The sequence below is a fragment of the Beta vulgaris genome, chromosome 6 (assembly GCF_026745355.1).
Source record: "Beta vulgaris subsp. vulgaris cultivar EL10 chromosome 6, EL10.2, whole genome shotgun sequence".
NCBI classification, from domain to species: Eukaryota; Viridiplantae; Streptophyta; class Magnoliopsida; order Caryophyllales; family Amaranthaceae; genus Beta; species Beta vulgaris.
The window spans coordinates 45,043,919-45,053,010 of NC_079207.1; the positions used below are offsets into that span (position 1 = coordinate 45,043,919).

At 39.3% G+C, this 9,092-nt stretch overlaps 1 long non-coding RNA gene across 1 annotated transcript; it reads right to left on the minus strand.

The window, feature by feature from the left end:
* Nucleotides 1-7,380: 7,380 nt before the first annotated feature.
* On the minus strand, nt 7,381-8,781 carry LOC130591704 (uncharacterized). Its single transcript, XR_008969735.1, has 2 exons — nt 8,673-8,781; nt 7,381-7,550 (listed from the first exon to the last, which is right to left on the minus strand). It is a non-coding gene; the product is annotated as an uncharacterized LOC130591704 (long non-coding RNA).
* Nucleotides 8,782-9,092: the final 311 nt, after the last annotated feature.

Below are 9,092 nucleotides of genomic sequence, written 5' to 3' on the forward strand. Positions count from 1 at the left end.
TCATCTGGAACTACAGTTGGGCAAAAGCGGGCATACTCATTGAATTTCTGAGCGTACTCTTGCACACTCATGGTATAGCTTTGATTGAACCTACTAAACTCATTGTACTTCTGTCTACGAATGTGCTCGGGGAAGAATCGAGCCTTAATCGCTATCTTAAACGCTTCCTAGTTAAAGTTCTCTTGAGCTTTAACGATTGGTCCTACACTTTCCCACCAAGCATCAGCGTCTTCGTGCAAATAAAAGGTCGCTTGGTCTACTTTCTGGGCCTCAGGCGTACCCGTGGCCGTGAAAATCTTTTCGAAGTCTCTTATCCAATTTTCGAGAAGCAATGGGTCTTCTCTACCAACAAAGGTTGGTGGTTTCAAAGAGGAAATCTTTTTCGCCATTGCGGCTTGCGGATCATCCCCATGGTGGTTGTTGTTCAGTTGGTTTTGAAGAACTAAGCCAAAGTTTTGAGCTAATTGCTCGAGGGTCTTAAGTCGTGCTGCGACTTGTTCCGGAGTTTCGGCCATTTGGTTTTCCTGACGTCTTCCTCTAGATCTGTATAAACGTATTGCATAAGCTACCTGCATTATTGGTGTTCCCACCATTCACATTGGCTTTTACACAAGGGCTATTTCACATAATATATAATCAAGAGTCATATACCAAAACTGAGAGAGTAAGGAGGAACGAAAGAAGGGGAGGTGAAACAGGGGAGGTGCGAAGGTGTTCTAGTGGAGTTTTGGCCGGCGCACGGCCAGCTTCAGGCGACAGAAAATTCAGGCGGGTCGGAGGAAGGTGGCTTGGAGCGGAGGTGTTGGCTGGGCAGAGTGATAAGCGCTAGCAGGGGTGCGAATTAGGGGGGAAAAAGGCTAAGGGTTGTTGGCGGTTTTGGTGGTCGAGGTTTTTGACTGGTGGTTTCGAGTGGTGGTGCAAATTGGTGTTTCGAAGGTGGAGGTAGCGGTGGTTTCCGGCGAGATAAGAAATAACAGAGGACTAAATTTTCAAAATGAAAATCAGAAATTCAAGGAAGAGAAGAGGGGAATTGAAGCAACCTTTGTGGGTCAGTTTGCTTGGGAATTTTGATGTGTTTGGGTCTCTATTTATAGGGAAAATTTCTGAACTTGTGGAGTTTAGTCAAGCTTCATTAACGGAGGAAGTGAGGAGAGAGAGTTATGGCCTTTGAATATTTACCCAAAATCTGATTTAGTGGACTGATATTCAAGTTTCTACTGACAAGAATTGAATGTTGACAAATTTTGCTGCTTTTGAGCTGTTGAATCAGACGAGGGAAGAAGAAAGGAGGGAAGAAGATGGTGAATTAGATTTTCACTTCTTTTTCCTTTTTTTTTTTGTTTTTGTTTTAACTTTTCTTTTTGGTAAAAGACATATGGACAAAACATAGTTATCAAATAAAATCGCTTTATCATAAAATAAATTATAAGTGGAAATAATATTAAACCTTAATAAATAATAAAATAGTTTTTGAAAATTCGGGGTATTACATCTACTCCTCCTTAAAAACAAAGTTCGTCCTCGAACTTTAAACTTAGATATTTAATATTAACGAAACATTAGCTTTGCGCTTTGTTAGTATTACATTCGGTCCCCCTTAAGGAGTTTCGTCCGCGAAACTCGATAATCGTACCTCAGAAAAGAGTTCAGGATAACGTTTTTCATGTCGTCTTCTGTTTCCCACGTTGCTTCCTCGGTTTGATGATTAGACCACAAAACTTTGACTAGTTTTATTGCCTTGTTTCGGGTGTTTCTCGTTTTGGAATCAAGGATTCTAACAGGACGTTCTTCAAAAGTGAGGGTCTCATCTAGTTCAATGGTTTCAGGTTCGATAACATGGGAGGGGTCAGAAATGTATTTACGAAGTTGGGAGACGTGAAAAACATTATGAACTTTGGCTAAATCTGTAGGTAAGGCTAACCTATAAGCCACTTGTCCAATTCTCTCCAATATCTCATAAGGTCCAATATAACGAGGACTTAGCTTTCCTTTCCTACCAAACCTCATTACTCCCTTGGAAGGTGAAACTTTCAGCAACACTTTCTCTCCAATTTCAAACTCCAAATCTCGTCTTCTTTGATCGGCATACGATTTTTGTCGGTCCTGAGCTGCTTTCATGCGCTCTTGAATCAACTTCACCTTGTTGGTAGTCTCTTCTATCATTTCCGGTCCTAAATTCAACGACTCGTTCACATCAATCCAACATATAGGACTCCTACATTTTCGTCCATACAACGCCTCATAAGGTGCCATTTTTATGCTCGAGTGATAACTGTTGTTGTACGAAAACTCAATGTACATCAAATGATCATCCCAATATCCTCCGAAATCCATCACGCATGCTCTCAACATATCCTCCAAGGTCTGAATTGTTCTCTTCGATTGACCATCTGTTGCTGGGTGAAAAGTTGTGCTGAATTTTAATAGTGTACCCACGACAGTCTGAAGCTGTTTCCAGAACTTAGATAAGAATCTCGAGTCCCTATCCGAAACGATGTCCTTCAGAACACCATGTAGCCTAACTACCTCATTAAAGTAAGCATCAGCCAACTGTTTCAACGACCAAGTATCCTTCATTGCCACAAATCTTGCCGTCTTAGTCAAACGATCCACTATTACCCATATTGCATTCTTTCCAGATCTCGTATTCGGTAACCCGATGAATCCATAGAAGATAGATTCCGATTTCCATCCTGGCACTTCCAACGGTTGCAATTTTCCTCCAGGCTTCATTGCTGTATTTTACCTTCTGGCAGGTTAAACATTTTGCCACGAAGTCGGCTACTTCTTGCTTCATCCTAGGCCACCAAAAGTGCTTCTTCAAATCCTTATAAAGCTTATCTCCTCCTGGATGTATAGAATACGGCGAACTATGAGCTTCCCTTAGGATTCTCGTCTTGAGTTCCTCGTCTTGTGGCACACACAATCTCGTTTATACTTTGCAACGCCATTGTCTCGATCTCGAACTCTGGTGCTTGACCATTTTCTTTCATCTCTTTAACTTATTACCACTTTCGGCAGCTTGTTTTCTCGAATCTCCTCAAATATGTCCGGTCCAACGTAAGAGCATTCAATTGAGCTTTCACATAACCGGGTTCTACTATTTCCAAATTCAATCTCTTGATCCCTCACACAGATCATTTTCCAAAATCAGCATGTTTAGCGAATAAGCACTCTTCCTACTCAACGCGTCAGCTATTTTGTTCGCTTTTCCTTCTTGATACACTATCTTTAAATCATAGTCGTTTATAAGCTCTACCAACGTCTTTGCCTCATATTCAACTCCTTTTGCGTATACAGATACTTCAAACTCTTGTATCTGTATAGACTTTACACTGCACTCCATACAAGTAATGTCTCCAATTTTTAACGCAAACACGATCGCTCCTAACTCCAAGTCATGAGTAGGGTGGTTTTGCTCATGCGGTTTGAGTTGTCTCGACGCATAGGCCACTACTTTGCCATGTTGCATCAAAACACACCCAAAACCTTTCTTCGAGGCATCACTATAAACTTCAAATCCTTCTACTCCAGAGGGCAATGTCAATACCGGGGCTGTTGTAAGTCTTTTCTTCAACTCTTGAAATGCTTCCTCACACTTATCATCCCAATGAAATTTTGTTGTTTTCTTCATCAGGTTAGTGAGAGGTTGGGCCGTTCTTGAAAAATCTTTCACAAATCTCCGGTAATATCCAGCTAAACCCAAGAAACTTCTTATTTCGGTGACGTTCTTAGGTTGATGCCAATCAGTCACTGCTTGAATCTTCGATGGTCTACGAAACACCTTCCTTTGATATCACATGACCCAAAAATGATACTTTTTCCAACCAAAATTCACACTTTGAGAACTTGGCATATATTGCTTTTCTCGAAGAATCTCCAATACTTTCCTCAGCTGAGCCTCATGATCTTCTTTATCCTTCGAGTACACCAATATATCATCAATGAATACTATCACGAACTTGTCCAAGTATGGCTGGAAAGTCCTATTCATGAGGTCCATGAAAGCTGCTGGCGCATTAGTGAGTCCAAAAGGCATGACTGTGAACTCATAATGGCCATATCTCGTACGAAAGGCTGTTTTCGGAATGTCCTCTTCAGCAATTCGTAATTGGTGATAACCCGATCTCAAATCGATCCTTGAAAACTGTTGCACCTTGAAGTTGATCGAACAAATCCTCGATTCTCGGAGCGGTATTTATTCTTCACCGTGGCATTATTCAACTCCCTATAATCGATACACGACCTGAAAGATTCGTCTTTCTTTCGTACAAACAATACTGGGGCTCCCCAAGGCGAAACATTAGGTCGAATGTACCGTTTTTCCACAATTCCTCCAACTGCACCTTCAATTCTTGCATTTCTGCAGGTGCCATTCGTACGGAGCCTTAGAGATAGGTCCTGTTCCCGGGACTAAGTCGATTTTGAAGTTCACTTCCTGACTGGGCATTCCAGGTAACTCCTCGGGAAATACATCCGAAAATTCCTTTACTATCGGAATTTGAGTCAACTCCTCGTTTTCCACTCTTACATCCCTTACTTGGCATAGGTAGACTGGGTAGCCTTTTCTAAGATAGGTTTGAAGGTTCAGGGCAGAGATTATTTTGACATCAGGCTGGGAGATTATGCCTTTATAAGATATCCTATTTCCTTTGGTCCTCTAAGAGATATTTTCTGGTTATGACACTCGATTTTGGCTTTATACTTAGCTAACCAATCCATTCCCAAGATAACGTCAAAGTCTTTTAGGTCAAAAAGATAAGATCGGCCGGTAATTCAGTACAGCTATGACTACAGGGATATTTTGGAAAAGATTTACAAGAACAGTTTCACCTGTGGGCATGGCTATATTGGCTCGACAAGACTGGGTAGACTCGAGGGATACTTATCAACAAAAGTACTAGAAATAAAAGAATGAGACGCTCCTGAATCAAAGAGTACATAAGCAGGATTTGAGTTCACGAGAAAAGTACCAGTCACAATGTTAGCATCGGTGTTAGCTTCCATTCGGCTCATGACATTGATTCTCCCATTGGTGTAGCCTCCATTGCCATTAGTTCCATAGTTTCCATTTTCACCTCCAAAAGAGCGGTTGTTTAGGTTTCCGTTCTGTGCAACATTTCCTCCATTGGGGCGGTTGTTATTGAAGTTTTGAATTCTGTTTCCACCTCCATTATTGTTACCATTGCTACTATTGTTCACATTTGGTCCATTTGAGCTTGCTTCTTGGGACAGTTGAACGATTATGGCCTATTTCCACACTCGAAGATTTGATTCTTTCACCCTGACAAGTGAACCTGGATGGTCTTGTACACTTCCTGCAAACAAAGTTCCTTTGGATCCTATTTCCTTGCTGGGCCTGTTTCCAAATTCTGATTGTTGCGGTTGTTGTAGCGTCCACCATTGTTGTTGTTTCCACCATTTTGTTGTGTTGTTGGGCCTTTTATCACCCTTGGTTGTTGTTGTTGCTAGCAGGTTCCTTCCTTTTGTCCTACTTAGCACCTTCTTTCACGCTGCAGAATTCTCTCTAAGTTTGAGGCTTTAGCATACGCCTCCGCGAAAGTAGTTGAGGTACTACCTCCCATTCGAGTCTGAAGATCGAACTTAAGTCCGTCCTCAAACTTTTGAGCCTTAGTTCCCTCATCTGGAACTACAGTTGGCAAAAGCGGCATACTCATTGAATTTCTGAGCGTACTCTTGCACACTCATGTATAGCTCTTGATTGAACCTACTAAACTCATTGTACTTCTGCTACGAATGTGCTCGGGGAAGAATCGAGCCTTAATCGCTATCTTAAACGCTTCCTAGTTAAAGTTCTCTTGAGCTTTAACGATTGGTCCTACACTTTCCCACCAACATCAGCGTCTTCGTGCAAATAAAAAGGTCGCTTGGTCTACTTTCTGGGCCTCAGGCGTACCCGTGGCCGTGAAAATCTTTTCGAAGTCTCTTATCCAATTTTCGAGAAGCAATGGGTCTTCTCTACCAACAAAGGTTGGTGGTTTCAAAGAGGAAATCTTTTTCGCCATTGCGGCTTGCGGATTATCCCCATGGTGGTTGTTGAGTTGTTTTGAAGAACTAAGCCAAAGTTTTGAGCTAATTGCTCGAGGGTCTTAAGTCGTGCTGCGACTTGTTCCGGAGTTTCGGCCATTTGGTTTTCCTGACGTCTTCCTCTAGATCGTGTATAAACGTATTGCATAAGCTACCTGCATTATTGGTGTTCCCACCATTCACATTGGCTTTTACACAAGGGCTATTTCACATAATATATAATCAAGAGTCATTCAATTCATTCATTTCCACATAGCATACTCAGGTCATATACCAAAATTTCGTCATTTCATTACTCATGCACATTTTATCACATAAGAGTCAGCTTAGTTTTCATAACTAAGATATACTAGCATCATAAAACAAATAAGTTAACACTAACGTTAATAAAGTCTACTACAGGTTACTTAGATTCCTAGTGGTTATGGCTAGTTAGGGTTGAAGGTTTTACTCCTCATCCTCGCACGGGTCTTCATCATCATCTTCATTTCCATGGTTTACAACGGGTGGGGTAGGGCTTCTTTCTATTCCTTCATTATCACTATGGTTGGGTTCATCATCATCGGAGGTTAAGTAGTCATTAAGCCACTTGGCTCTGGCATCGAGCATTCTTTTCTCCAGGTAACTTAAAGTGAGATACCACTTCCTTTTCCACGTGTATCTTTCATAGTTTTGCCTTCCATCTTTTAGAATGTCAGAGTATTCACTCTTGATTTCAGCATAAGGGCCATCGCTGGGGAGAGTGCGAATTAAGACATCGACTTGTCTAGGTATCGTGAGGAAATCTGAATTTCCATGACCTTCATTAAGGTGATAACACTTCATGGTTAAGCGTAACCTATAGATGTAGGCAGAAACGGACTCTCCTACCCTCATCCTTAGAAGGTAAGGTCCTTGACGTGGGGTTCTAGTGCGTTTCCTTGCGGTCATACGTGTCCTGGCCATCTAATAAAATATAAAAAATTAATAAATACTTTTAACAAGTACTTTCATACATGCACACATAACCCATTCGTACCCATACTAAATCCTTAAATCATATTTTGATCCTAATTTCATTTCTCCAAATTATTTTTTTATCTTGACTTCCTAATCAAATTTTAAGTTTAAACCTATTTGATTCATTTTCCTTAATTTCTATATTTTAACAATTTTAATCTTTCCCTAGTTAATCTAACTCCGCTCTGATACCATTCTGTAACACCCCCGCCGACCCGAACCCTTTTTCATTCGATAAAAACTCGGGTTTTGGGGGAAAATAAATCCACGAGGGTTCGACTCGACAAGGTGGTGCTACCGCCGCAATTATCTCCTTGGAAATAAATGCAAGGCTAAGTTACAACACACCATCTCACTTTCATTAATCATTACAAATAAGTAAATCGTTCATTAACATTACTAATTAATTAAAATGTTTCAGAGTTCCAGCGGAAGCTAATCAAATGCTAAGTGGATGACAACTCTAAATGATCTCCCTTTTGTTCCCCCGATCGATCACCCACCTGCACAAATATATTGAAAAGAGACAAGAGAGACAAGCTCCCAAAAAAAATCAGGTAAACTGAGAAATTCCAACTCCATCCCGTAAAATACTTAAGTTGAAAATACTTTGTAAAATAATAGATTAATAGCTTTGAAAGTCATAACATATATACACACATATATACACTGAATAATCATAACATTACTTCCATTAATTCGGTTATTCAAGGAGAGGAAAGAGAACGCCATTAAGCCGGGGAAACCCCTGTAACCACTTACTTCAACATAGTAGGCCGGGGAAACCCCCTGTACCACCTACTTGTAGGCCGGGGAAAACCCCCTGTAACCACCTACGAACAATCATAATGGCCATAACAGAGTCCCTAGTGTGCACACCCCTTCTACTTGGATCACAACAAGATAGAAGGAAGACATTAACAGAATAATCAGCATAGTAACCAGAGAACCTGTAGGGGCCACTGAACCACTCATACAGGGCAACCTGCTCATCATTTCCCTCCGATATTTCTCTTTACGTGATTAACATCTTTTAATCCACTTCATCACATAATTCACATATACATTTACGTCATCTTATTCAATTTACGTCATCTTGTTCAAACCAGTGTGAACATATTCAATCCATCATAATCTCAAGCTATTCATAGAGATTTCAATAACTCATTTCATAAACACAACCATCACTTGAGTTCATTTATCACCTCAGATTTATAATCATTTTGTTATCACAATTTCTTATCAATTCCAACTTCCACAAAGTTTCAATATTAATGACGATAATAATACTCATGATAATCATAATAATAATAATAACAATAATAATAATAGTAATAATAATGATAATCATAATATTATTAAATAACATTAACCGATTTTAATAACGTTATAATAACATCTATGTCATATTGTACATCGTCCATAGTCATATTCATAATCGAAAATCCATAGTTATAGTCCATACTTATAATCATTGTCCATTGTCATTCGTATTCATAACCCACATTAAATCGATAATCCATAATTATAGTCCATACTTATAAATTTTATAAGCACATAATAATCACGTAATCAATTCGTCTTACGCTAACGAGATCTATGTTTAGATGGACATCGGAGATTACCTCGTGACGCGTGCCCAAAAGTTAAGTTCACGAACGGTTAGCGCTCTTGATAATCCTCGTCTACAAAATCGGAGTCTACAATAGATGTTAACGAAATCTAAGTTATTTCCTAATTAACCCATTTATATATATACGTACGTATATAAAATAACGATTTAATAATACAAATTACTTTGAGGAAATTCTTAATGATCTATAAGAGAGTTTATAAATCAAAGTAAATCATTTATGAAATCATTTTAAGTAATGAAAGATTACTTCAACTTATTTTTATTAACTTTAAACAAAAATTTTAACATAGAAACTAACTTTATTTTACTCCTTACTCTAAATTAGAAAATTAGAAAACATTATCATGTTTATAAAAAGATTAACTTGAACAAAATATACCAACTTAATAAGATAGGTTTATTAGAGAAG